Genomic DNA, 27,757 nt, shown 5'->3' on the forward strand with positions numbered 1-27,757 from the left:
AGTGACAGAGTAAATGGAGGAGAAAAAAATTCAAAAGTAAATGAAAACTGTCCTATAAAGGAAGACCTGGATGTACAGTTTGAAAGGGCACGTTTATGTTCTAGAAATAACATATCCTAGTGAAGTAATTAGGTATTAAAGTTAAAGAAAGAATCACATGGGCATCCAGGAAGAAAAAGCAAGTCACTCAAGGGAGGAAATGATATCAGCTGGCTTGAGCCTTATCCCCAGTGACATTCAGTAGCAAAAGAGAGTGGAGCAATGTCTCTAGAGTTCTGAAGGACATATGACCCAACAAGTTTTCACTCAGCCAAACTGTCACTCAAGTCTACAGGCAACAGTCATTCACAAACCTGAAAATATGCCAGGACCGTTGCATCTGGTACTTCTGGGAAAACTACCTGGGGATGGAATCTAGTTAATCAAAGGACGAATCTAAATAAAGAACCCTGGAATGAAGACACCATTATATTAAATGGCGGGTGATGAATCTTTAATAATAAATTTATGTGTAGAACTATTATGTTTATATTATAAATATAATATTGAAAATGTAAAAACTCTTCTTGTAAGGCACTGAAATTTTGGGATTGCTTGTTACTACACGCTAAACTAGCACAAGCTAATTGATACAACAATATTGGTCTAACAAACCAGAGTTTATTTGAATGAGAGACTGAGGGGATTTCGGGGAAAGAATTTGTCCTAGGATTAGAAAGATCTTGGTTTTTCTTGGAAAGGCTAAGGGAGTCTAATACAGGGTGATGTCTTTTACTTAAATATGTTCTTGACCACATCCCATTAATTCATATCTTATCCTGGGGGAGAGAGAGCTACAGTGCAAGTAAAACCAAAATATCTGTTTCACTAAAAATCGAAAAGATAGTGTGGCCAGAACAATTAGCTTTGAGATTCTCTCCCACACTGTAACATGATGAGGGAAGAGAGAGTCTGTCTCAATGACCTGACCCTCTGGTGGCTTTGCATCTTGACGGTTCCAGGCCAGTGGTGGCTGTGCCCACTGGGAAGTACTGTATGTAGGAACCATGTTCAGGAGTGGAGATCAGAGCCCAGTGGGAAATGGCAGTAGTACACTGTTTGTTAGGGTGTGTTGGATGGTGTTAGATTGCGGATCTGGCCTGTACAGAGGATGTAGCGATGATGGTTTCAATTGCAGTTAACAGGATTGTTAACAATGGAAACAATAAAGGGAATTTATAGGCTGAGTATATGGAAATGTCCAGCAATGCAGTGAGATGAAGGTAATTTTTTCCAGAAGTCTAAGGATGTCACTGAGGACTTGATTTCTTTCCATCTCTCTGTTTGATTTCCATGAGATCAACTTCATCCTTCAAATGGGTCCCCTTGTGTTTGCAAGATGGCTATACCTCCAATTCCTCAGTTGACACACACAAGCAGGTGGGGAAACAAAATCACTGAACACAGCCCTCGATCTTCATTCTTTTGTTGTTGTTGCTGTTGTTTATCGCTGCGTAGCACGCAGGATCTTATTAGTTCCCTGACCAGGGATCGAACCTTTGCCCACTGCAGTGAAGTACAGAGTCTTAACCACTGGAACACCAGGGAAGTCTCTCTAATTCTCTTTTTTTTTCTTAATTTTCTTTCTTTCTTTCTTTCTTTTATATAGCAGGTTCTTATTACTTATCTATTTTGTATATATTAGTGTATATAAGTCAATCCCATTAGATCTTCATTCTAATTGGACCAGTTTAAGTCATTTATCCAAACTAATAATGGAAAGGGAATGACATTATGTAATTGGCTTAGGCCAGCAGTTCTCAACCAAGGGCAGTTTTGCCCCCAAGAGGACATTTGGCAATGTCTGAAGGCATTTTATCACAAGTGGTGTGTGTGTATGTGACTGGCATCTAGTGGATAAGGGCCAGATACACTGCTAAACATCCTACAATGCATAGGCCAGCCCCACTCCCCACTCCAAAGAAAGAATTATCTGGGCCAAAATGTCCACCGTGCTGAGGTTGAAAAACACTGGCTTGGACCAATCAGGATCCCCTTTAGAGTTGAGATGGGGTCAGGACCTTCAAACTGCCTGGCAGCTACACGCAGGAAGGATGAAATGGATGCTGAGAGGGCAGTGTGATACCTTCCACCAGGGCTGATGAACCTCTAGGTGGCAAATGGACTTGTGTGTTGACATGGGTAAGGCACTCCTGGGACCTCCCAGACATACTTGGAGTGCAGATGGTAAGATGCCACATTCTTGTACAATGTGGACCAGAGAAATCAGGGTTATTGTCAATAGGTTGACTTCATTTGTTCCCAGAAGCTAGTGAGGGCTTGGCTAGCCCAGGTTACACAACTGTAGGATTTTGGAATAAGACCTGGAGGCCTGGGTACCATTACCTGCTTGAGTTGGGGAGAAGGTCTAGGGATGAGGTCTGGGGCAGAGCAGGAGCTGTAGAAGTGGGCAGCTTCAGAACGGGAGGGCTGCAGGCCCAGCCAGAGATGGCCATCTCCTCCCAAAGATGATAAGTATCCCTTGAGAGATGTTAAAAAGGGGAATGGTCACCGGGCTCGCATTTTATAAAAATTATACCTTGTGTGGAGGAAGAGTTAGATTGAAGGTAGACATGGGGTGGGCAGGATCGTCTCCAGTTAGGAGACTACAGCAGCATCCAGGGTGAGGCCAGATGACGCATGGTACCAAGAAGGAGGTGGAGAGGAGGACATGGGTTTGACAGTCCCTAGGAGAAGGCAGTTATAGGATCTGGAGATGTGATGAATAAAGGAGGTAAGGGAAAGGGGGTAGTCAAGAATATCTCCCACATTTCTGACCAAAACTGCTGGTTGGGTGATGGAACCACCATCAGAGACGAAGCACAGAGGAGGGGCTGGGGTGCTGGCGTGGGGAGGAGATGGTAGGTTGGGTTTTGAATCTGTTGGGTTTGAGGGCCTTGTGGGATTTGGATCTGGAGCTCAGGAGGACTAGAAAGAGAGAGCCTGAGGGAGGCCCAGGAGGAAAATCAGAGAGGGAGAGACACTTGGGAGAAGCAGGGAGTTGCCAAGTATCAGACACTACCAGGAATCATGTACGATAAGGCCTGAAAGCATCTATTGAATTCAGCACCAGGAGGCAGCTGGCGACCTTGGGAACCAGTTTTTCTGCAGTGATAGAGGCGGAAGTCAGATTGCAAAGCCCTGGGGAGAGGATGTGAGGTGAAGAGATAGAGGAGGTGAATCCAGACCCCTCTAAGGAGAAGGTTGATCAGGAAGGGAGAAAAAGGAGATGGTGGCAGGAGGAAGGGAAAATCGGATAGACAGAAAATTCAGAAAAACCACTGCTTCTATTAAATTTAAAAACCAAATGATTAAAAAAAGTTAACAGACAGTGAGCTAAATTGCATTAATAAAGGACTTCCACTGAAGGAAAAAAAAGTGAGTGTTAATACAAACTTTAAAAAAAAAATCAATGCTTTTAAGCCAATATGTTTAGCTTTTGTTAAGTAATATGATATTTTCTTATTATAAAAGCAATATAGAGAGCAGTCTCCTGGGTTCCCGTACCCTGCTGCTCTCTGCTCGAGCACCCCTTTCCAATAAATTCTTTTGCTTTGTCATTAAAAAAAGGAAAAAAAAAAAGCAATACATGTTACTTAAAACTCTAATTTAAATTTTAATAGCAAAATTAAGTTAATTATATCATTTTACACTAAATATGATTTATGAATATATGAAATACATATACATTTAGTATATATTAAATCATTTTATAATTTATGTAACTGTTTCTCTTAGTGAAGTTATTTTTGTTTACTACGATGGTCAGAACTTTCATGCTGAGGGGAAGTGGAGGGGAAGAGAGAATGAGATGCCCTGTTCCAAGTTCACAGTCCCCCTAAGACCTTGAAGTATCCTGTTCTGACTCAGGGACTCCTTTAATTTCCCACATATTTGAGGAAGAGATAACTAAGGTCGAGGGACGAGCAAGCTCTTGCCAGCGGAAGTCACCATCCTTCTCCAATGCCCAACGCCTCCGTCTCACCTTCCAAGTGAGATCATTTTCTGGAAATTTATTACGTCTGCTTTACATCCATGTTTCAAAATGTGCAGTGACAATACACTGAAAACCTATAGTAGTTGTTTCCTCGTGTGAGTTGGAGGAGTTTGGACTTGACCTTACAAAATGAGTGAGAAATAGGCTCCTATGCTAATCACCCCCTGGTGCAAGCAGGCCTCCTGCTGCCCTGCCTGAATCTTTCCTCCCCTTAGGTGAATGATCCAGAATGAATGCAAATGTTCCATTCCACCACTGCCCTTGTGAACCAATGACTCAGATGATACCCAACCATCGCCCCAGGGTAATCAATCCATGTGCCCATATCCTGTTCTAAGTGGGGGTCAGGACCGCAGGCTCAGAGACAGCCGCATGGTTGCACAACTTCAAGTCGTCATGGAAGCTGGGAAGGGATCAGGAAGCCTGGCCCAATGCCATTCTGAATTTAAAAACTGAAGAGAAGATGGATTACGGCAGAAGGTATCGTGCCCAAGTTGGCTCCTTGACTGGATGGGTGAAAAAGAAAGTGGTCGTGCCAGGAACCGCCCTGTCTCTGCTAGAAAAACCTGTGAAACACCTTCATGTTCATTTATGATGGATTATGAATTAAAAGGAGGGGGCAGGTGTGTCTATTTTACCCAAAGTTTCTCAGGTCACCCCTGTGGGTCAAATGGTGATTCCAGGGGCTAGGATGACCTAGCCCTTCTCTGACCCTGCCTCTTTCCTCCCTTTACAGCTGAGACCTGGTGGATGTCCAGCTACCTAGAAGGTTGATTCAGGAATAAATCCCAACCAGGGTTTTGGGAAATGTAAGGAGCTCAGTGTGGAATTGGTTAAGTCAGTACAGTTACCTCTTATTTTCAGCCTTGCTCTGACCTAAAGCCTCAGATCCAGAGATAGGGGTGGCCTTGAACTCCATCTAACAGAGGGTCCCTCTTGTCCCTGAGCCCTTTCAGGAACTCTGGTCTATCCAAGTGTTGGGTCTGTGTCTGCTGCATCCCCTCTTCCCAGAGAACCACAGCCTGTGCCATCCGGCCTGCCAGGATTGCCATTACCGTCTGAGGCTTAGTCCTCTCTCTGGCCCCTCTGGCCCCTCTTGCCAGGCCTCTCCAAGGATGACCCTGCCTTGGCAGTATCCGCTGTCAGTCTACTCTCTTTCCACTGGCCCAAGCTCACTTCCTGCACCCATGACAGCTGTGTGTCCCGAGCAATCGACTGCTCCACAATCATGTTTTGTTTCTGATCCTAGCATTCCCACAGCCTGCAAGCCTCCCGCTCCTGTTCTCACAGGTTGGAGCCAGAAGAACTAGTCTGTGGAACTCCAGGTGCCTGCAATCCCCACTGTCCCCTTGTGAAGACAGTGGCCTTGGGCATCTGCTTGCAAGTGAATGCTGGGTGTTATGGTCCGGGACTTTGCTCCTCTCTGCCCACAGTGAGCCGGCCCAGGAATTAGGACTTGAGCCCAAGGAAGCCATTTTTTGGCTGGATGCAGGTGAGACTAACATCTCATGAACTAGCTCAGCTGGGTGGTAAGATTTTGCACATAGGGCTGTTCCATGTTGGACAGTGACCAGCTGGTTCCAACAGATCTTCTCTCTTGGGAATTTTGAAAGTGAAATAACTCATAGAAGTCAGGCAGTGAAAAGGAGAAACAAAGGCAGAGGAAGGGCAGAAGGTCTGCCTGCTTCTGAGTTGGGGAAGACACACTCTGCAGCCGTGTTGAGCATTCCTGGGTACCAGATATCAGTCTGGTTCCCCGACCTGGGAGCCCAACATGGCTGAGCCCCGGCTGGGGCAGGTTTTTCTCACTTCGCCGTCTCCTAAGGTTGCCCTGAGCCAAGCTTTGGTCTTACCCAGCCTCTCCAGGAGTGAATGGCCACACCTAGAGAGCGTTAATTGAGGAAATGATTGAGGTCAGATGGAGGGAGTTTTCAGCAGAATGTCTGGGCTTGTTATTGATTCTAGTAGCTAAAGAGATGAAGACATAGGTGATGTGCTTATCAAATGAGTGTGTGACTCAGGATTGAGAGGGGTAGCGAATGGGTATCAGGGTCAAAGATCAAAGAGACTTAGTGTCAGGCTGGAGAGATGGGCCAAATCCAATGTGATGACACTCAAAGGATAAATAGGAACTGCTCCCTTCACCCACCTTGTAGCTCTACAGCTCTTTAAAAATACTTGGCATGTCTCATTGGCTGCAGGAAAGTAGCCCAGAGTGAGGGAGTTGCCCCAAAGGGAAACCAAAATGTTTGAATCCTATAATAATGCGAGTATGGTCTCTTGTTCAACCTCCAGCTGGGACAAAATGTCATGAGGCCCCATGGGCTATTCTAGTAGTGGGTGGAGCTTTCCATGGGAGGGGTAAAGAGGCCGATGGTGCCCAGGGCATCACCCTAATCTTTCCTTCTTAATCCTTCCTTCCTTCTTAACCCTTCCTTTCTAAACCTTCCTCCTTCCCTCCCTTTCTTCCACCCTCCCTCCCTCCCTCCCTTCCTCCACTTCTTCCTTTATCAAACACTGACTGAACACCTCTTGTCTGGCATCATGGTAGGTATTTGGCCTCACAGGAGAACAAAGAGGCCAAAGAAGTTTTACAGAGAAGCTTGTGTCTGGAGGAATGAGTAGGAGTTTCGTTTAGTCAAGCAGATTTAGGAGCAGGTGGGGGGGGGGTGGAGGAAGATCATCCCAATTTGAGAGAATGGTGAGAAGTTTAAACTGCCTGGAGGTTGGGGAATGGAGGAAGAGAAGTTGTGATTCCCACAGTGGAAGACATTATATATGCTGCCTCAAGGACTGTGGCTTTTATCCCGAGGTTGATTATTAAGAGTTTTTAAGCAGGGACAACACAACCAAATCTGAGATTAGGAAGATCTCTCTGGTGGCAGGATGGAGGATGGTCTAGAGAGGAAAATGATCGAGGGCAGGTAATCCAGTTACCCAGAATGGCAGCCTTCCTTCTCTCGCAGGCAGAAACCACACCCTGGCAAAGGGCTAAAAACGTCAGACACTCACTTTCCCAGCCTCCTTTACAGCTAGATGTGGGCATGTGACCTGGATTGGCCAATCGAACCCAAGGGAATACTCCTGGGGATGGGTTTCTGGGGAAGAAAATTCTTCCCTGATAAAAAGAGAAAATTGAGGTGGAAAATATCTTCTTCTTTGCCTTCAGACTTTGCCTTGTGCGAATGTGATGTTGGATTCCATGGCTATTGTCTTACACACTTCAGGGGAAAGCCACGGGAATCAAGGCACGGCTGACCCCAATCCCTAACATCTGGGTGGCTGAGTTAGCCAGTCCTGGTTGCCTGCCTCTTGGCTACCTGTTGTGGAATAGTTGAGGCTAACATTTTTTGAGAGGTCTCCCAAGAACTTTACATGTATTGATTCTTTAATTTCTTATAATAACCTCAGGGAAATTAAAGAAACTATATATATATATGATATATATAAATCTATACATGTTATATATATTATATTATATATTATATATAATATCTACATGCTATGTATATAATATATATTATATATATAGCTATATATAACATGTATATAATCTATACATGTTATATATATTATATATATAATATACGTATATTATCTATGCATGTAACACATGTAGGTTATTATCCATACCTTAGAGATGAGGAAATGGATACACAGAGGACCAAAGTAACTTGGGCACAGAGAATGCAACAGCTACTGCATAAAAGAACCAGTATTCAGCATCATACTTGGTTAAGCCTCTGTGAGCTGGGCACCTTGTAACTGACGGGCAGAGGCATCCTGACTGTTGGAGGAGCCACTGCTGTGGTTTAGGGAAGAGAGGGTCAGGTGAGCCGGGGCACTGGCTCTGGCATGGGAAGAGAAGATGGATGAGAGAGACATTTGAGGCGTAGACGGTCAGCCGTGGTGCCCCATTGGGTGTGGGAAGTGAGGGAGAGGAAGGAGTGAAGAAACTTCCTGAGTGCATGGTGAAGTTGTGGGGTGACAGGGCAGGAGGGGTCTCTGGAGGAAGAGGAATTTGGTTGGGAACTGTCAAGTGGGGTGTCACTTTGGAGTTGTTAGGTAGCACTGGGGGTCCAGCAGGCCCTCAGAAACTCTCATGTGGGAGGAGAACTGGAGCTCTAGGTCTGGGAGCTGTTGACACAGGCAGGGAGCTAAGCCGTGCGGAGTGGAGTTGTGCAGAATCGAAGGTTTGGAGGTGGTGTGGTTCCTTGGGATGAACTATCTTCTCACCTCCTCCCCCGCTGTGCCTCTTCTCCCCTCTCCTCCTCCTGCCCCTGTCAGTGAGGGCTGCAGGGGCTTGAGGGAGCCAGCCGGCCCACAGTGGTGCTAGGAATGGAGCCTGGGCAAAGGGCAGCTTCCTCTGGGCAGCCTTCCCAGGTTGGTGGGGAGCTGGTGGGCTCCCACACAGCTTACAGCTTGCCCAGTGGCCTCGCTCCCCAGTAACTGGCTTGACTGCCTCGTGTCATCACTTTCATTGATCCTGACTCTTACCTTGGCCTTTGTGTAGCGGGCGAGTGTCTGTCTGTGAAGATGCCTTTCTCTGTCGAGACTGGGCCCTCCTTTCTCCCCGAGGCACACTCTGGGAGGCAGGTGGTCTTGGGGTATGGCGGGCTGGGAACCCCCCAGGGTTTTACTGGGGCTCCAGGGCAGAGTTCCCATGAGGAGGTATCAAGAGGGGACTTCAGGGGGCTTCCCTGGTGGCGCAGTGGTTGAGAGTCCGCCTGCCGATGCAGGGGACACGGGTTCGTGCCCCGGTCCGGGAAGATCCCACATGCCGCGGAGCGGCTGGGCCCGTGAGCCATGGCCGCTGAGCCTGCGCGTCCGGAGCCTGTGCTCCGCAATGGGAGAGGCCACAACAGTGAGAGGCCCGCGTACCGCAAAAAAAAAAAAAAAAAAAAAAAAAAGAGGGGACTTCAGGGAGGTGAGATGTCCTTCCAGGGCTGTGGGGTTCCTGAGTCCCACCTTCTGCCTCCAAAGCCTCTGGCTTGGCTGAGTTCCACACCTCTGCAGCTGTCCTGGCTTGGGGGAGCCCTTGCTGCTCCAGACCCCCAGGTACCTGCCTAGGGGAAGCCTTCGAGGGGGCAGCCCTGCTGGGTGGGGCACAACAGGTCACCCAGCTCTGGGGCTGCCAGCCTCTCCTGCCTCTCAGTCTGTATCCTCTTTCAAGGGAGAAGGAAGTCCTTGGGGCCACTTCCCTCTGTGGGCAGCGGTACCTCGTGCAGAATAAACCCTGCTCCAGGAGAGGCCCTGGAGCCAGGCTGCTTGGGTTCAAATTCTAGCTGTGCAGGTGCCAGCAGAACAACTTACGGGCACGTTTTTTAACCTCTCCGAACTTCCGTTTCCATTTGTAAAATGGGGCTAATAATGGTACCCACTGCATGACTTTAACGTAAGGATTTAAATGAGATGATCCACGAGCCTGGCGCTGTGGTGTTTTGTGCCTTGGCGTCCTTGTCAGCGGCAGTCCTGCCGCCTGCCTGCTGCAGGCACCCTCCATCCCGGGGGAGCAGACAGACAGGAGACAGCGCCGTCTGAGGCAGGCTGCGCGTGCGTCCAAGAGGAGCGGATCCGTGAAGCGGAGCCTGGCATTCCCTACGCTCATCTGCCGGATCCCAAATGGAAACAAATACAAAGCCTCTCTATAAACAAAGACGGCGTCTTAAAAGGAGAACAAATCAATGAGCCGGTCTGAACTGCAACTGACCCTTTGGGTTTTCTATCTAAATCGAACATCGCCCCCACCAGCCCCAGACCTGACTGTCCTCCCGGCCTGGACGCCGGTGGCTGGTGCACCTCCTCCCACAGCCCAGCCACGTGCCGGGAACTCTCCCGCTGTGGGGACTTCTTCCAGCGGCTTCTCTTACAGTGCCAGCCAGCTGGGAGGGCAGGTGATGAGGCCCTTGCCCCTTGAGGGACTGAGTTTAGTGGACACGTTCTCCCCGACCCAGGACACGCGAGGCTGAGGGCTCCCATGCTCCACTCCGCACCCCCCCCCCCCGGCCCCAGCACCCACCTCGGAAGCGGAGGTCATCATGGACGAACAACGTCAGCGTTTTCGTCTGGTCTTGGCGTCACCTTTCTTTCACCTTCCCTGGGGCACACGGGTTGCCTCCGCCCACCTCCCAGCCCCAGGCCTCCCCACCCCAAGGCTCCCAAGGCCTGTCTCCCACCTTCACAACCTGTGCCACCACTTGTGTCCCTGCCGACCCTTCTTCACTGGCCCATCCCAGCTCCAGCCTGGCTCCCCCCACATCACACGGCTGCCGGAGGCTCTTCAGGCACCGAGTCACTGGACCCGCGGGCGTTTACTGGCCGCTGCAAAGGGCCCGCCTCCGAGCAGTACCTGGGAAAGTCGTGGCCTCTTCTCCCCGCCGGCCCCCTTCCCCGAACAGCTCTGACTGCATGCCTGTGCCCACGCGGCCCCCATCTCCAAGAGGAGAAAATCAGGGACCTTAGCAGGCGTCCGAGACTCTTCACAATCTTTCTTAATTTTCGCTTCGAATTCCTGCTTCCCTCTATGCCACCCACCTTCGGAGCCCAGCACACACCCTCTTCCAGCCATCAAGCTCCCCTGGCACCCTCAAGGGGTGACAGGTAGTGGGCCTGTGCAGTCAGTGCTTCCAAATCTGGCTGTTTTATGTCCATGCCTCCGCTCATGATTCTCAAAGTGTGGCCTTCTCGCACCTCTGCCCGCCCTCCCCCCGCTCCCCCCTCACATGGGACTCTCCTGGGAGACGCGGTAGACAAGCAGACTGCAGGGTTCCCGCAGGGCCCCCAGACCCCGTAGACTCAGAGCCCCTGGAGTCACCTCTTAGGCCAGCTGCCCTGGTGGTGTTCTGGTTCTTGCTGACTTTTGAGGAGCCCTGTGGACACTGAGGGAGACTGAAGTCTGGTGAGGGACTGTCTTTCTTGGCCCCACCCTGCCCACAAAGCCCAGCACAAAAGGAACTCGAGGAAAATCATGTTCCGTAGGAGGCCTGATCCTCCATGAGTTGTCCTGCCTTCAGGTGGGGACACTCATGTCAGCAGTGACACAGGAGGGAACCTCAAAATACCAGTTTCCTTTATTAAAGGGAGGGGAGAAAACAGACAAGAGGGCTTTCAGGCCAGGGTCCATGCTGGGAGCTCCCACCCTTGTGATGTCCCCAATCTGATGGGTAAAGGACACAGTCCCCATCCTGGGGCGCACACTGGAGGATACACCCATGAATCAATTTTTTCTGAGAAGGTGACAAGTATGGGGTCTCAGGAAGGAAGGACCAGCTGCCCAGTGATTCCTGAGGTGCTCCTGATCGTGGACGATTCATCCTCCAAGCCAACCATCATTGTCTGTGAACAGGTATAATTGTACACCCTCATTGCACCCTGCACCCTAAAGGGAGGCTGCAGCCAGGCAGGTGTGAGGTGTTCTCCATGCCACTCGGGCCTGACACGAGGGCGACGCTGGCCTTCTGTCCTCCAACCGGTTTCTGACATCCAGTAGCCCAGGCTCCACGGGGCCACCACTCCCTACATCCCCTTTCCCCCGAGGCCTGGCTCGCTCTAATCCTGTTGTCAGCAGTCCATCGGGGCCACCGTGGGCACAGGCAGCACTCAGAGCGGCAGAAACAGAACAATGCATGACTCAGAGTTCCACGCTTCTGTTGTGGGTTCTAATTTTAGGCCATTGTTCCATTCCTCTCTTTGACTTTCCCAGAATTCTAATGGGTGGGGACAGGCCACCTTGCCAAGATGGAGACCAAGGAGGCGATGGGGTACAGGACCCAGAGGTGGCACTGAGGCACTTGCTCTGGGGGCTGAGCTGAGAGTGGGCTGTGAAGAAAGATGACCCTTTTAGGACGAAGGGTCTCTGCCACCCTCCGGAGAGCAACGTGAGGGTGGGGAAACTGGTGGCTCTGACCCTTGTAACCTCTCTGTGATTACTCGGAGATGCCATCTGAGCTAAAGGGAGGGAGACCTGGAAACCCCATAGCTCTGAGTCACTTGGGTTTGCAGGCAAGTCAAAAGCCCCACAAATCTCAGGGAGACGGCAGGCTCGTGCCCTGGTGTCTGAGCTGGGGGTGCCTTCCGTGGCTGCAGTGCGGGCTGAAGAGCGGCTCCATGGCCCCTGGCTTTCCCCACCCCACCCAAAGAGGGACTGGCAACTGCCCTGCTTACCGGTGGTCCAGGCATGAGGTGAACACTGGGTGTGGGCCCTCACTGCCAGGAATCCATCCAGGCACTCTTTCCTTCCTGGGCTCTCAGCATCCGTGTTGGTTATGAAGGGTGGACAGAGAGCCAGTCTGGAGTCTGACTGCCTTGCGTTCCCGTGTTTCTGGAAAGCTTTTCAGAGCCCACATTTCCCCTGAGCAGAATGTGGTGCGTGATTCATAGCTCCCTGAAGTCTGATACGTGTGTGTGTGTGAGAGAGTGTGCATGTGTGTGCGAGTGTGTGCATGTGTGTGTGAGCCCGCATGTGCATGCCAGCGCAGTAGACTCCCTCCCTTCCTGGAAACCAGCTTTGAGCTGGGATGTGAGCCCCCTCGCCTGACCTCCCCCCACCTTTCTGCTCTTCACTTCCTCTGAGGTGATTACTTAGGTGCAAGCAGGTGGAAAGAACAGGGGTGGGAAGCCAGGATCCCTTGCATCCGGCTCCAACCCTGGACTGCTTGTGCAGCCCTGGGCAGTTTCTTGTTCACCCTGGCATATGTTCTCCCAGAAGCTGGAGCCCTGCCTGCCCTTCCTTTCCTCCTCAGAGAACTTGGGACGGTGGAAGGGCTCTGAAGGGAGCCGTGGGTCCCACTGCGTGTGGCTCTTGGCCCTGCGAGGGTTTCACTGGCAAATGAAGATGGCACTTCTCCTCCCTTGCTGACGCAGGCAGGGGACACAGCAGGCTGGGAGCCTAGAACCCCACGAGGGCTCAGGGGCTGGCACCTCCTTCCACATCCTTCCTGCTTTCTCCCCCTGGGTCCCCTGCCCCTTCACCCCTCACTCAAGGAGGCTCTTTTGGCCCACATGACTCCTCCACCAGCTGTGACCCCTCATCCCTTCTCATCCACTTTAGGGCTTATTTTCTCTCAATTCAGTGTCCCTTTTCCTTATCCCATTTTCTTTCCCTCAAGATCAGAAATATTTATTCTGTCTCTTCCCCTGCAGATTCCCTGTGCCCACTAACGTCAACACAAACCATGTCTTCATTAGCTCCAGTCCACGAAAGCTTTTTGCACTTCTCCTGGCCCTGAGTGGTCTGCCCCAGTAAATTATCGCCATGTAACAAACAATCCCCAAACTTTAGAGGCGAAAGACAACCACCATTTTATTACATGTCACAATTTTGTGGCTCAGGAATTTGGATGGGGCTCAGCTGGACAGTCCTTCTGCTCCTCGTGATGTTGGTTAAAATCACTCAACCGTCCTTAGCTGGTGAAAGGGCTGGTCTGCAAGATCTAGGATGCTTCACTCAGACGTCTGGTACTCCCAGTTGACTTTTCCCAGAGTGAGTGTTCTGAGAGGCCTGGATGGAAGCTGCCAGGCGAAGTTCAGCTGGGGCTCTCACCTGGAGCGCTTACAGGTGATCTCTCCAGCTTGGTGGTCTCAAGGGTAGGCATTCTGGGGGACAGCCTCAGCTGAGCCAGCCCACATTCAGGAGGAGGGATTAGACTCCACTCTCAATGAGGGGACTAGTGAAGACTTTCAAGCCATCTTTCATTTACCAGAACATCTTTCAAAGTCTTGCGCTGAGGCCTCTCACTTTGCCCTTGCAGGCGAGCTGTTGCTTTGTAACTCTTTCTTAGGTCGTTGATGGTCTCGGCTTTCCCAGCTGGGCTGTGCACTCTTCTAGGGAGGGAGGAGGGGGAGGTCTTGGCCAGATGCTGCAGGCAGAGGCTACACCCAGCAGATGTTTAACAAAGACAGCTGGAGAGGCCCCCAGGAGCTGGAAGATGAGTTGTATAGGTCGAGCATCATGTCGATGACACGTATCATCCATGAGCTGCCCTCCACATACCAGGTACAATCATGGGACCATGAAATCCTAGCTCAGAGGACTTGTCAGGGAGCAGGGATGTGGGGTTCCAGGCAGATGAGGCAGCAACCACCTGGTCACAGTGCGCAGGGCTAGTGCTGTCCCGATGATGGCAGTTCTCACTCACAGGCTCTTGCCTGCTGCGGATTTGAAGCTGGCTGACACAAGTCAGACTGAAGCTTGTCATTTCCACCTGCTTCCGCAGCATGGAGCTGTGAGGCATGAAGTGTCAGTGCACAGGCTCTGGAACCACAATGCCTACATTCAAAACCCTGATCTACCACCTGGACTAAGTTGCTGCATCTCCCAGAAGCTCAGGTTCCTTTTCTTTAAGATAGAACAGTTAATAGCACCCATCTCATCATGCTGTCGCAAGGATTTAATAAGATAATGAAGGTTAGCCTCTGTCATTACTGTCAGTATTGTCCTCAATCACTAGGTTCCAACCAGGAGGAGAAGAGAAAGAAAATGTTCAGGAAAATTAATAATTGCAGAGAGAAAAACCATTAATTAAAACACATAAAGAGAATATAATTTATGACAATTTATATGGCTACAGTACTAGTTAATTTACAATATGCCTTCACAAATGTCATCACCTTACCTAAACCTGTGTTTTAGTTTGATAAAGTTATATATGTACATGGTTGAAAAAGTTTAGTAGTTCCACCTCTTCCCTCCTCTGAGTCCCACTTCCCAGAGAGTCATTTTTCACTTTTTCAGTGACATTAGTCTCCATATTTTTAATTATCATACTTAACTATATCTTTTTGGTTGAACTAATATTTAATCTTGACATTTTGACCATTTAATCCATTCTTCACCGTTGAGCCATGTAGTGTACTATGATTACATTTCCTTTCTTGTGCAACTTTTGTTTGCTCTGGGGTCAATAACTGTCCATTTTCGGTGGTTTGGTTTCTATACCTATCACTTATTAATCCCTTAACTTTCCGAAGGAAGTGAAATATCCTCTCAGTATGTTCAGACATATTGTAATTAACACTGGTAATCAATCAACTCCATTTTATTCTTGTCCACAGTCTTCATCATATGTTGGTGATCCTTGGTTGTCTGCTTATATTTAAGAATGGGGCACTAAAAATTTACTTGCCAACTATGTGCATGGGTGAAGGTTTTGACTATAGGTGATAGTCTAGGGCAAACTTTCTGGGCTGATTTGTTGGGAGGTACCACTGAATGTCAGTATCTGCAGGTCTTTTCTCCTGGGCTAGTTGGTTTAATCAAAAAGGGATCCACCGTCTCTTGCCCAAGGGTGGGAGTGGTGCCTAAATCTTGCTGCAGGAGTGTGGGAGCTGAGTTGGGGGAATGGACTGCATGCCCTCTTCACTTAATTCCCCTGTTTACAGCTTGGAATCCTCCCCCTGATCCTTGGCTACTCCCTGTGCTTCTGAATTCAGAGCTTCTCCGTTTCAGTCTCTCTAGAGAGGTAAACTCTAGTCTTCTGCCAGATGGGAGAGAGTACTGGGGGTCTAAATTACTCCTCATAAAGACTTTTAATCAAACCTCCTATTTTCAGCCTCATCTGCACCCCCCTCAATTTAAAAGGTACCTGGTACTTCCAATTCTTAGATTTTTCAGGGACACTGAAGCCCAATTAGCCTATCATTGGTCTTTCTCAACAATTTGTTTGAGTTTCAGCTTTCCGGAGCCTATTGTCAGTTACCATTTGGTTATCCACTTTTCACCTTCCAATATTTTGTGACTGTTTTCTATTCTATTTGTCTTTGTGTGTTTGTACCTAAAAATTATTCACTTTTGTTTTAGTGGGACTTCCAGAGACAGTGGCTCAGTCTGCCATGTTTAACTGGAAGTCCCATGGGGCATTACTTAGTCACTTTATAATGAGAAAACTCAAGCTCACAAAGGACGTGAGCTGTGTAAAGACACAAAAACAGTGAAGGGACTTGAACCCAGATCAGGTTCTAAATCTTATACTTTTTCTTGACCCACCCTTTGGTCATTTTTCTAATGATCATTTATCATAAGACAATTTTGTGCAGCAGGATCTGCTGAAGGTTCAAGGGGGTAATGGGAGGAGGGCTACATCACAGGGTATATAACTCAACAGTGAGTATTAGATGTTTTAATACTCAGTTCTTCCCACAACTGGGAATTTATTACTGACTACTCCTTTCCCTTTGGCCCCCAAGCTACTCCCCACTCTGGTCTTCTTTCCTCTCTCTATTTCTCTCCATATTCCAGGTGACTTCATTCTCCCTTTCTCAAGTTACCCATGAAAACTCAAAATTTCTCTCACAATATTCTGCACAACAATTTAGCTACTTCTTCTGTATTCTTTCCATGCCATGGAAGTAGCAAGAAGATAGGGAATGGGGAAGAATTGATTCTGACTAAATAAAAATTCCATTGTATTAGTTAGGGTAAAAGGGTAAATTTCTGGAAAAAAAGAATCCAAAATTATATGACTGAAAACAATTTATTTCTTTTGTGTTGGGGTAGTTGGTGGGGGTCTATGCTCCATCCAGTCTTTCAGGGAATCAGGCTGATGGCATCTCTGCCAACTTGATCATTGGTTTCCAAGGATGTTCTAGTCCTTGTCATCTCAGCTGAAGGACTATGGAGAAATGAATGAGCAGGGCCCTCACCTGCCCCATCCTCCTGGGCAACTGGAAGCCACCCTTAACCAAAAACTAACAGAATGAAAGCAAAGAAAAAAATCTTTTTATCCAGGACTGAAACTTTGACTAGGATCCAATACCTAAACTATTGCTGATAGACTATATTGTAAGTCCTAGTCCTGGACAAATATATGTACCTTCTGTATGGGCAAACAAAAGTCACCAGACACATGAATAAATTCAGCAGCTCTAAGCAAGTGATTCACTGAGAAAGATAAGGAAATATGTAAGAAAATATGAAACAAATGTATTCCTTTGAACCCTATTTTAAAAAGAAATTGTCTATATATTTCCAGTGAGATGAAGGAGGAGTCTGAAATTAGGATCCAGTGGTAATTGAATCTCTCTTTGGGATTTTTAGTTGTTAATCAATACATTTTCTTTTCTGGCAGGATCCAGGATCTGGGTGTAGATTCCATCTTCTGTCATCCCTCAGCTCTGCAGTTACTTTGGTCTGGCTTCTTTCTCAGGTAGGCTGTCTACATGGTGGTCCAAATGGCCATTAATTGCTCTGAGACTTTGCTTTTATAATAGTTCCAGCAAAACCAATCTCATTGGCCTGGCATTGGTCAATGCCCATTACTGTACCTATTATATGGCCAAGGAATTGCTATGCTTTTATTGTCATATATCCGTTCACCCCTGGGATCTGGGGATGGAGTCATCTCCATCCAGCCCACATGAATGGAGAATGAAGAAGAGGAGGTTCCTTAAAGGAAGAGATGGGTGATTGGCCACCAGAAACAATTGTTCACTTACCCAACCTAATTACTGTTCATGTGGAAGACAACACAGAGACGTTCTTAGATGTGCTTGGATTCATCTATTATCCCTTCTGAAAAGTTGTTTGAAGAAATATAACTGAGAAATGAATCAAAACAAGAACTCCAATATGGAAGATGTACTATAAAAAAAATGGTGGCAAGCAATACAACTGTAAAACTTAATGTATATATTATTGCTAGTAACATAGTTAGAAATTTAATAAAATGAGAAAAAATTCTTTAGAGAGCTAACCAAAGTGAAAAGAAATTTGTAGTAATAGCCAGCACCGAAAAGCCTCTGGTTATTCCAATGAAAATCCTCAGATTAGGTTAAATCAGGAAGGGAGATAGATGTGAAGTAGGAAAGAATAAGAGCAAACTTGAACCCATCAGGACAGACAGGAACGTGTGTCTATCTCTCACTGCTCTAGTAAGCTGGCATCAACTGTAGGTGCAACAGAGTCGGAATTCTGAGGAGCAGGAAGAGATCCAGTGGTGTTGAGGGCCTGGCTGCTGACCGCACCAAGATCAGCCAGCAGGTATGCAGCATTTGTGAACTGCAATAGTACCTGGCCCTACACTGACCTTTGGTGTAAAACAAATGACTGCTCCATCACTTCTGCCTTCCAAACCCCATGTAAATTTCCTTTGGAGGCCATTCTAATGCACAATCATATAAGGAAATGAATTCTGTGAAATGCAGTTCTTCCAGCCTAGCTAAGTGGTCAGAGTACAAAGCCATCACCATAACTAAATAAAAGCAAATGAAAGCAAAGTGCATTCAACAGTTAACTCAAAAACTTAGAGAAGAGTAATAAAACAAACCTAATGAAAGTAAAAGGAAAAAATTAATAAAGACAAAAGCAAAACTTAATGAATTAGGAAATGAAGACTCAATAGATTTATTAAACAAACCAAAGTGTTTATTTGTGCAAAGGCTAATAAAATAAGAAAATCTTAACAGTGCTAATAAAACAAAAAAGTGCACACAAAATGTTATGAATGAGAAATAGCATAAAACTCTGGAAAGAGTGACATAAAAAAAAGTACAGCAATATACAATTGGAAATTCAAACTTAAAACACCAGTTTCAAGAGCATTAAAACCTTAAAATAATCAAGGGTAAATATAACAAATTATGAGCAAGACATGTACACTGAAAATTACAAAACCTTGCTGAGAAATTAAATACAACTGAAATAAAAAGAAAGATATACCATGTTCACGAATTGGAAGACTTAATATTGTTAAGATTTCAGTTGTCCCCCTTTCTATAGATTCAAAACAATCCAAATAAAAATACCAGAAAGCTTTTATTTTTTGGAGGGGAGGAGTAGAAATTAACAAGCTGATTCTAAAATTTATATAGAAATGCAAAATGTCTAGAATACCCAAAATAATTTGGTAAAAAAAGACGAAGTTATAGGACTTAAATTATTTGATTTCATGAGCGTTAAAGCAACAGGAATCAAGATAGTGTGGTACTGGTGTGAAGACAGATCAATGGAACATAGACAGGCATTTTCTACACAGGTGTTAAGGTAATTCAATGGGGATACTTTCTTCCACGCATGGAACTGAAACAATTGGATATCCATATGTAAAAAAGTGAAACTTGATCCTTACCTTACATCATAAAAAATGAACATGAAATAGACTATAGACCTAAATGTAAGAGCTAAAACTATAAAGCTTCTAAAGGAAAACAAGAAAACCCTTGTGTTGTTGGGTTAGGCAGATTTCTTAGGACATAAAAAGCACAAAGTGTAAATTAAAAAAATGAACTTCATCAAAATAAACAGTCTTGCTATTTGAAAGACCCTGCTGAGAAATTGGAAGATTGGGAGGAAATATTTGCAAACATATCTGTTATGTAAATAATTCTTATACATTAATAATAAGAAGGCAAACAACTGAATAAAAAGTGAGTAGAAGATTTGAATAAAGACTTCACCATTAAAGGTATGGAATGGCAAAAAGTACATGAAAAGATGCTCAACATCATGAGTATTCAGGAATAATATACATTAAAACCACAATGAGATGTCTCTATGCACTTACTAAAATTAAACAGACTGATCATAACAAGTGTTGGTAAGGATGTGAAACAACAGGAATTTATCCAAGAGAAATGAACAATGTGCCCACACCTAGATTTGTACACAGAGGTTTATACAGCAGCTTTATTTGTAATAGCCTCTGAACTGGTTTCCTGAGGCTGCTCTAACAAATTGCCACAAACGTGATTCCTTAAGACAACATAAATTTATTCTCTCACCATTCTGGAGGCCAGATGTCCAAACAGTTCACTGGAATATAATCAAAGTATAAACATGGCCATAAACATTTTGGAGACTATAGGGGAGAACACAGTTCTCGCCTCTTTCAGCTTCTAGAGGCTGCTGGCATTCCTTGGCTTGTATCACTCCAACATCTTCAAATTTCTCCCTGCTCAGTCTGCACATTACCTTCTCTGCTGTGTGTGTCAAATCTGCCTCACTCTTACAAAGATACATGGGATTGCATTTAGGGCCCACCCTCGTGATCCAGGATAATCTTCCCATCCCAAGATCCTTTATTTGATCACATCTGCAAAGATGCTTTTGTAATGTTTACAGGTTCTAGGGATTAGTATGTGAATATTTTTAGAGGGCCATTTTTTCAGCCATGGCCTCAAACTGGAAATAATCCAAATTTTCATCAACTGATGAACGGATAAATACATTTTGGTATATCCATACAATAGGATACTATTCACCAATAAAAAGAGCCAAACTCCTAATATATGCATGCATGAATCTCAAAAACATGCTAAGAAAATGAAGTCAAATATAAAACACAAATTTTATCTGATTCCATTCCTACAAAATTCTAGGAAAGGCACAGTTACAGTGATAGAAATCAAACCAGTAGTTGCATGGGGGAGGGGCTGGAGAGGGTATTGACTGCGAAGGGGCAAGAGGGAACTTTTTTGGCATGATGGAAATACTCTGTATTTTTGGTGGAGGTTACAAGAATGCATTCATTTGTTAAAACCCACTGAACTGGACACTTAAAATAGGTGAGTTTTTAAATGTTAATCACACTTCAATAAAGCTAATATTAAAAAGGAAAGACTAAAAGGCTGAGAAATTTGAAAATCTAGTTGAATTGGTTGAGTTTTAAGGAAACTATAACTAAAATAGAGCCAAGAAGAAAAAGAAAGCCTGAATAGAGCAATAAACATGGAATAAATCAAGAAGTTTGTGAGGAACTTTGCCCCCTTTCCCCATATCATCTAAACTGAACCATAGGAACAGAAGGTAGGCCTGCTTGCTGGTGATTTATTTCAAACGTGAGAGAACTTCTTTTCTTTTTTTTTCTTTTTTTTGACTGTCAATTTTATTGCATTATCAGCTGTTTTCTTGTGTTTACATTGTTCTGAGTACAATGCTTGAAAAAGATTTCCTTTTAGAGAGTGAAAAAAATAGGTATCGAGCTAAACCTGGAGGTTAATTTTGTTCAACAAATGTCTATATATTTCATCATCCAACTATAAGGCAACAAGTAGCAATGAGAGAGATATGTACTCACGGAAGACTCAGGGTAGTGTTCTGTAGTCCAGTTAAATGTTGTCTCACACATTTGTCCCCTCAGACCCCTTACTTAGGACTGGTGAATTAATGATAGGAAGAAAAATCAAAGTCTTGTTTAATTTTTAAGTTAAGAGGACTGTTACCTATTGAAGTCTTTATTTTATTGGAGTATAACTGCTTTACAATATTTTGTTTGTTTCTGCTGTATAATGAAGTGAATCAGCTGTATGTATACCTATATCCCCTCCCTCTTGGACCTCCCTCCTCCCTGCCCCCCATCCCACCCATCTAGGTCATCACAGAGCACCAAGCTGAGCTCCCTGTGCCTTATAGCAGGTTCCCACTAGCTATCTATTTTACAGATGGTAGTGTATTTATGTCATACCTAATCTCCCAATTCATCCCACCCTCTCTTTCCCGCCCATATTATGTACCACATCTTCTTTATCCATTCATCTGTTGATAGACATTTAAGCTGTTTCCACGTCCTGGCCATTGTAAATAGTGCTGCAGTGAACACTGGGGTACATGTAACATTTTGAATTTTTTTCTCAGGGTATAAACCCAGGAGTGGGATTGCTGGGTCATATGGTAGTTCTATTTTTAGTTTTTTAAGGAACCTCAATACTGTTCTCCACAGTGGTTGTGTAAATTTACATTCCCACCAACAGTGCAAGTTCCCTTTTCTCCACACGGTCTACAGCATTTATTGTTTGTAGATTTTTGATGATGGCCATTCTGACGGTGTGAGGTGATACCTCATTGTAGTTTTGATTTGCATTTCTCTGTGATGTTGAGCATCTTTTCATGTGCCTCTTGGCCATCTGTATGTCTTCTTTGGTGAAATGTTTATTTAGGTCTTCTGCCCATTTTTTGATTGGGTTGTTTGTTTTATGATATTGAGCTGCATGAGCTGTTTGTATATTTTGGAGATTAATCCTTTGTCCATTGCTTTGTTTGCAAATATTTTCTCCCATTCTGAGGGTTGTCTTTTCGTCTTGTTTAAGGTTTCCTTTGCTGTGCAAAAGATTTTAAGTTTAATTAGATCCCATTTGTTTATTTCTGTTTTTATTTTCATTACTCTAGGAGGTGGGTCACAAAGGATCTTGCTGTGGTTTATGTCAGAGAGTGTTTTTCCTCTGTTTTTCTCTAAGAGTTCTATAGTGTCTGGTTTTACATTTAGGTCTTTAATCCATTTTGAGTTTATTTTTGTGTATGGCGTTAGGTGGTCTAATTTCATTGTTTTACATGTAGCTGACCAGTTTTCCCAACACCACTTATTGAAGAGGCTGTGTTTTCTCCATTGTATATTCTTGCCTCCTTTGTCATAAATTAGGTGACAATATGTGTGTGGGTTTATCTCTGGGCTTTCTATCCTGTTCCACTGACCTATATTTCTGTTTTTGTGCCAGTACCATATTATCTTGATTACTGTAGTTTTGTAGTATATTTTGAAGTTGGGGTGCCTGATTCCTCCAGCTCCATTTTTCTTTCTCAAGATTGCTTTGGCTATTCAGGGTCTTTTGTGTTTCCATACAAACCGTAAAATTTTTTGTTCTAATTCTGTGAAGAATGCCATTGATAATTTGATAGAGATTGCATTGAACCTGTAGATTGCTTTGGGTAGTAGAGTTGTTTTCACAAAATTGATTCTTCCAATCTCCAATTGATGGAGAAACAGATATTTCTCCATCTGTTTATGTTATCTTTGATTTCTTTCATTAGTGTTTTATAGTTTTCTGAGTACAGGTCTTTTGCCTCCTTACATACATTTATTCCTACGTATTTTATTCTTTTTGTTGTGATGGTAAATGGGATTTTTTCCTTAATTTCTCCTTCTGATCTTTTGTTGTTAGTGTGTAGGAATGCAAGAGCTTTCTGTGCATTAATTTTGTATCCTGCAACCTTACCAAATTCATTGATTAGTTCTAGTAGTTTTCTGGTGGCATCTTTGGGGTTTTCTATGTATAGGAACATGTCATCTGCAAACAGTGACATGATTTGGATTTGGATTCTTTCCAATTTGGATTCCTTTGATTTCTTTTTCTTCTCTGATTTGCATGGCTAGGGCTTCCAAAACTATGGTGAATAACAGTAGAAAGAGTGGACATCCTTGTCTTGTCCCTAATATTAGAGGAAATGCTTTCAGTGTTTCACCATTGAGAAGGATGTTTGCTGTGGGTTTGTCATATATGGCCTTTATTATGTTGAGGTAGTTTCCCTCTATGCCCACTTTCAGGAGAGTTTTAATCATAAATGGGTGTTGAATTTTGTCAAAAGTGTTTTCTGCATGTATTGAGATGATCATATGGTTCTTATTTTTTAATTTGTTAATATGGTGTATCACATTGATTGATTTGCATATATTGAAGAATTCTTGCATCCCTGGGATAAATCCCATGTGATTATAGTGTAAGATCTTTTTAATGTGTTGTTGGATTCTTTTTTTTTTTAACATTTTTATTGGAGTAAAATTGTTTTACAATGGTGTGTTAGTTTCTGCTTTATAACAAAGTGAATCAGTTATACATATGCATATATCCCCATATCTCTTCCCTCTTGCATCTCCCTCCCTCCCACCCTCCCTATCCCACCTTTCTAGCTGGTCACAAAACATCGAGCTGATCTCCCTGTGCTATGCGACTGCTTCCCACTAACTATCTATTTCACATTTGGTAGTGTATATATGTCCATATATACACTACCACTCTCTCACTTTGTCCCAGCTTACCCTTCACCCTCCCCGTGTCATCAAGTCCATGCTCTAGTAGGTCTGTGTCTTTATTCCCGTCTTGCCCCTAGGTTCTTCATGACCATTTTTTTTTCTTAGATTCCATATATATGCGTTAGCATGCAGTATTTGTTTTTCTCTTTCTGACTTACTTCACTCTGTATGACAGACTCTAGGTCCATCCACCTCACTACAAAAAACTCAATTTCTTTTCTTTATATGGCTGAGTAATATTCCATTGTATATATGTGCCACATTTTCTTTATCCATTCATCTATTGATGGACAGTTAGGTTGCTTCCATGTTCTGGCTATTGTAAATAGAGCTGCAATGAACATTGTGGTACATGACTCTTTTTGAATTATGGTTTTCTCAGGGTATATGCCCAGTAGTGGGATTGCTGGGTCGTATGGTAGTTCTATTTGTAGTTTTTTAAGGAACCTCCATACTCTCCTCCATAGTGGCTGTATCAATTTACATTTCCACCAACAATTTATGAGGGTTCCCTTTTCTCCTGTGTTGCTGGATTCTGTTTGCTAGTACTTTGTTGGGGATTTTTGCATCTATGTTCATCAGTGATATTGGTCTGTAATTTTCTTTTTTTTTGTGGTATCTTTGTCTGGTTTTGGTATCAGGGTGATGGTGGTCTTGTTGAACGAGTTTGGGAGTGTTCCTCCCTCCACAATTCTTTGGAAGAGCTTGAGATATATAGGTGTTAACTCTTCTCTAAATGTTTGATATAACTCACCTGTGAAGCTATCTGGTCCTGGACTTTTGTTTGTTGGAAGATTTTTAATTACAGTTTCAATTTCATTACTTGTGATTGGTTTGTTTATATTTTCTAATTCTTCCTAGTTCAGTCTTGGAAAGTTGTACCTTTCCAAGAATTTGTCTTTTTCTTCCAGGTTGTCCATTTTATTGGCACACAGTTGCTTGTAGTAGTCTCTTAGGATCCTTTGTATTTCTGCGGTGTCAGTTGTAATTTCTCCTTTTTCATTTCTAATTTTATTGCTTTGAGTCCTCTCCCTTTTTTTCTTGATGAGTCTGGTTAAACAAAATTGATCAATTTTGTTTATTTTCTCAAATAACTAGCTTTTAGTTTTATTGATCTTTGCTATTATTTTCTTCATTTCTATTTCATGTATTTCTGTTCTGATCTTTATGATTCTTTCCTTCTACTAACTTTGTGTTTTCTTTGTTCTTCTTTTTGTAGCTGCTTTAGGTGTAAGGTTAGATTGTTTATTTGAGATATTTCTTGTTTCTTGAGGTGAGATTGAATTGCTATAAACTTCCCTCTTATAACTGCTTTTACTGCATCCCATAGGTTATGGATCATGGTGTTTTTGTTTCTAGGTATTTTTAAATTTCCTCTTTGATTTCTCCTGTGATCTCTTCATTATTTAGCAGTGCACTGTTTAGCCTCCATGCATTTGTGTTTTTTACAGTTTTTTTTCCTGTAATTGGTGTCTAACATCATAGCGTTGTGGTCAGAAAAGATGCTTGATATGATTTCAATTTTCTTAAATTTTCCAAGGCTTGATTTGTGACCCAAGATGTGATCCATCCTGGAGAATGTTCCATGTGCACTTGAGAAGAAAGTGTATTGTTCTGCTTTTGGATGGAATGTCCTCTAAACTGTACCATAGGAACAGAATGTAGACCTGCTTGCCGGTGATTTATTTCAAACCTGGGAGAATTTCTATGCAACTTAAATTGCTCTAGTGAATAAATAAAGAAGGAAAAGATTTCCATTTGTTTAATGAAATTTGTTTAACCTTAATACAAAACCGTATAAAACAGCACAAAACAGAAAGCTACTAAATAATATGCACTTGAATACAACATTAATAATACATTAGCAAATCAAGTACATTCCTGTGTGAGAAGAATAACAGTACTAAATTAGAGTTCATTCAAGACATACATGGTAAATTTGAGGAACTAAGAAAAATAGGTAGAGATTAACTTTGAACTTTTGCTTCCAACCCCACCCTCTCCAAGTCCCTAGGACAGATGATTTCTATCTGCTGGGAAGGGAGGGGGGAGCTCCTCACAGTGCTTGCTGTTTCTTTCTGGGGTGCAAAGGGTGAATGAAGCCCAGCCCAGAGCTGTTTTGTGGGGGTGGGTAGTGATTGAGATGGATTTCTGGTGCCTTCCCTTTTCACCCCAGGTCTCTTCCACACTTACCCTGTCAGCTCTTTGGGACTCACATAGACAGAGGTCTGGCCTTCTCTTAGTTGCACTGACTCACAGAGCCAGCAACATCCCCAGAAGAAAATGAGCTGAGATCCAAATAATACAGTTTAGAATCATAGCCATTCCAAACAAAAAATAACACACAACTGGAGTACAGGTTACTTCAGAAGGAGAAATATTAGAATAGAGAGATGAACAATTTAGAATTAGAGTAATAAACTAAAAGTGATAGGGGAAGATATTTGCAATATCTAATATCTTAGAATAAGAATAAGGAAACATAAACAAAGACCAAGCAGAAATATTAGTATGAAAAATATGGTAGTTAAAATAAATAATAGAACAGTTCAGATGAATAGCAGCCATGATCTATGTGGAGGGGATGCATTAGTGATGTGGAAGACTAAACTGAGATCATCTTAAGGAAGAGGGAAAAGACAAAGAAATAAAAAATATGAAATGAAAAGCCAAGACATACGGAAAATAAAGTTGAAGTACTAACATCCAGATAATAGAGGTGCCATAAAGAGAAAAAAATAGAGAGGAAGACATATTAGAAGAAATAATGACGATAAAGTTTCCAGAGTTATCTAGAGGGAAAAGAGGAGGAAAAGAAGGAGGAAGAGAAAGAGGAAGGGGAAGGGGAGAAGAAGAGAAAGAGAAGACAGAGGAGAAGAAAGGCTTTCGATTGAAAGATACTGCAGAGAATAGATAGGGAATACAGAATGCAAATGTGTAATTTAAGAATAGCAAAGTCTAAGAGAAAATTCTAAAAGTTTCCAGAGAGAAAGAATAGTTCACACACAAAAGAACAAGAGTTAGATTGACCATAAGAGATTTTTCAAATAAGCACTATATACAGGAAGTCATGAGTATCATTTAAAAAATATTAGAAGGAAAGAATTTAGACTCCGTAATTTTATATTTAGCCAAGACATTTACATATGAGGTCATGACAGAAATATTCTTAGTCCCATAAAGCTTCAGAAGGTTTGTCACTGACAAACCACACTGACAAAAATCCACACTGACAGCTGTTTTGGATGAAGTATATAATGAGGAAATGCAAACCCAGATTTGGCTACCATATTGAACAGCACAAGTGTAGATCCTTGCTATTCAAAGTATGGTGTCTGAACCAGCATCGGCATCACCAGGGAGCTTGTTAGAAAAACTCAAGTCCCACCCTGAACATCCAGAATCAGAATTTGCCTTTTAACGAGAATCCTAGATGCCTTGAGAGTTTGAGAAACACAGTTCTAGATACATCAATATGATTGGGGTTACGAAGGAGGGAAAACTAAGGGAAGGTAAAAATGTGCTAAAATTCTTATCAAATTAGAGGGCAAATGATTGAAAAGAAGCATTAAAAAGTAAAACAACTGAAAAATTAAGATGGTAAAAACGAATCCAAATATATAAAAATAATTATAATAAATGTGAATGGACTTAACTCACAAGTTAAAAAGCAAATATTGACAGATGGGGTTTAAAAATCCAGATGTATGTTATTTACAAGACATACTTAAAAAGCTAAGAACAAGCCCAAGTTAATGGTAAAAGGAAAGAAAAAGATATATTGGCAAATATTAACCTAAACACAATAGCTATATTACTATCAAATAAGATTGACTTTAAGGCAAAGGGCATGACTAGGGATGGATAGAGCACTACATTATGTAACAATAAAGTATTCATTTTTGCCAAGGAGACATAGCAATTTTAAAGATGTATGCATCTAACAAAATAACCTCAAATATCTATATAAAGCAAAAACCAATAA

This window comes from Globicephala melas, chromosome 12 (genome assembly GCF_963455315.2).
Source record: "Globicephala melas chromosome 12, mGloMel1.2, whole genome shotgun sequence".
NCBI classification, from domain to species: Eukaryota; Metazoa; Chordata; class Mammalia; order Artiodactyla; family Delphinidae; genus Globicephala; species Globicephala melas.